General features: G+C 47.8%; 1 pseudogene; it reads left to right on the top strand.

The window, feature by feature from the left end:
- The first annotated feature begins 285 nt into the window (after positions 1-285).
- On the top strand, positions 286-1,489 carry LOC101351229 (F-box/LRR-repeat protein 6 pseudogene; annotated as a pseudogene).
- The last annotated feature ends 946 nt before the right edge of the window (positions 1,490-2,435 follow it).

The following is a 2,435-nucleotide window of genomic DNA, read 5'->3' on the forward strand; positions in this document are numbered from 1 at the left end:
TGGCTGCAGACCCAGTGCAGGCCTCGGAGTGTGCCACCAGCACGGGCACGGGCCCACTCAGCTGAGGACTGGTAGTGGGAGTGTCTGATGCTGAGTGGTTCCAGGTTCCACCTGCTTCAGTCAAACACAATGCTGCTGATGTTGCCTGGCTCGGGTCCATGTGCAGTGGCAGCAAACCCCAATTCCCCAAGCTGCCACAGCCAAGGCCATACCCAGGCCCAGGCCTGAGCCTGAGCTCAAGTCCAGGAGCCTGACCTGGGCTGAAGTGACCGCATCTTCTAGTAAATCCTGGTGCAGGTTTTTGGGCTGCTGGTGGAGGCTGACGGCCCATGCCTTTCCTCAGCAGTGCTGCCTGAGTGTGCTACCTCTAGCACGAGGCTGCCTTCCAGCTCACACTCTGCTACACCATAACCCTGTCACTCATGCTGGCTGGTCACCCTGTCACAGGTAGACCCAAGGTGGAGAAGAAACTCCTTGCTTCCCTGGAGTAGTTTATGCCCAGTACGTCCTTCCAGCTCCAGAGGCTGACCCTCCTCTACTGGAAGTTCCAGGTACACCCTATGTTGGAGCTGGTTAGTAAGTCCTGTCCTTGGCTCACCTTACTCAAGCCTTCTGGCTGTCACAGGGTAACTCCTGACACCCTCGTCATGCTGGCCAAAGCTTGCTCCCAGCTCCACAGCCTGGATCAGCAGCACTCCATGGTGGAGTCCATAGCTGTGCTGAGTTTCTTGGAGGAGGTAGGGCCCCGAATGTGCAGGCTGTGGCTGACCTACAGCTACCAGAGGACAGCCATCTTGGGCATGCTGCTGGACAGCTGATGCACCCAGCTCCAGGTCCTGGAGCCTGAGACTATCCCCAGATTCTGTGGCTGCTGAACCTGATGTGGCTGTCCACGCCTTCAGGGTGAAGAGTGGCCCCTGGTCCAGTCCTCCCAGGCCTGGAGGAGCTCTGCCTCTCCAGTTCCATCTGCAACTTCATGAGAAACGAGGTCCTGGGCTACCTGCTGCATGGCTTCTCCACCTGCACCTCCTGGATCCTCATGGCTATGCCTGCATCATGCCCAATGGCCTGCACCACCTGCACTGTCAGGAGCTGGAGCAATTGCAGCTGCGCCTGTACGGCATGTTCAACTGGCTGATTCTAGCCAAGAAGGGGAGATTCCTGATGACTCAGAAGTGGTATCACACCCTGTGGGAACTAGACTTGAATGGCCAAAAGGCTTCAGTGAGAAGGACCTGGAACAGGCCCTAGTTGCCTTCTTGGGCTCCCCCGAGGGCTCACACCATCCCTGTGCTTCCTCAACCTCAGAGGCACAGAGGTCACAGTGAACACAGTCAACTCTGTGATCAACAGCTGCCCAGGCCTGGTGTATCTCAATCTGGAGTCCTGCCACTGCCTTCCCTGGGGCCTGAAGTGGGCCTACTGGGGCCCGGAAGAGGTCCACTGGTAACCGAAGCAGCTGCTCATCAGCTCCCCCTCCCTCAGCTAGGCAGCTTTGGAACCCAGGCCCTCAGCCAGTCCCACCCTATACATCTAAGCAGTTTTGAATGTTTGAGAGTTTTCTTGCAGTAAGATGTTTTTTTTTGGGGGGGGGAAGGAAAAGGTTTGACAAATATAAAAGCCAGAGTTAAGCTATTGTTGGTTGGCAAATTAAAAAAATAAAATAGAAATAAGTAAATATACATATGCAATAACAATAAAATAAAATAAAGTTAAATTACATGAGATATAAAGATTTGATTAGTAAAAATAACAGTATAAATGTGGGGAAAAGAGTGACATAGGTATAGCTTATATGTTACTTAAGTTGATAACAATATAAGCTAGGTTGTTATAAATGTAAGTTGTTAAATATAATCCTCATGGTAACCACAAAGAAAGTAAATAAAAAACTATACACAAAAGAAAAGAAGAAAGCAAACAAAATGGTTCAGCACACATTCAAAAAAAATCTATACACAAAAAAAGTCAGCACTGGAGGAAAAGAAGGATAAAGAAGGTAAAAGATATACAAAAAACAAATAACAAAATGACAGAAGTAAGTCTTCACATAATTAATGTAACTAACATTGATGTAAATGAATTAAATACTCCAGTCAAGAGACAGAGAGTAGCAGATTGAATAAAAAAACATGACCCATCTATATGCTGTCTACAAGAGACACACCTCAGGCACAAAGACATAAATAGATTGAAAGTGAAAGAATAGAAGAAAAAATTCCATGCAAACAGTAATCAAAAGACAGCAAGTGTGGTAGTTTTAATATCAGACAAAATAGACTTTAAGTCAAAATCCATCATAAGAGACAAAGAAGACACTATATGTGATGGTTAAGATTGTGTGTCAACCTGGCTGGGCCATGATTCTCCGTGTTTTAATGTAATCACTCCAATGATTGAATATACTGTGAGTAGCCAATCAGATGAAAGGGCGT

This window comes from Trichechus manatus, unplaced genomic scaffold (assembly GCF_000243295.1).
Source record: "Trichechus manatus latirostris isolate Lorelei unplaced genomic scaffold, TriManLat1.0 scaffold00038, whole genome shotgun sequence".
Taxonomy (NCBI): domain Eukaryota; kingdom Metazoa; phylum Chordata; class Mammalia; order Sirenia; family Trichechidae; genus Trichechus; species Trichechus manatus.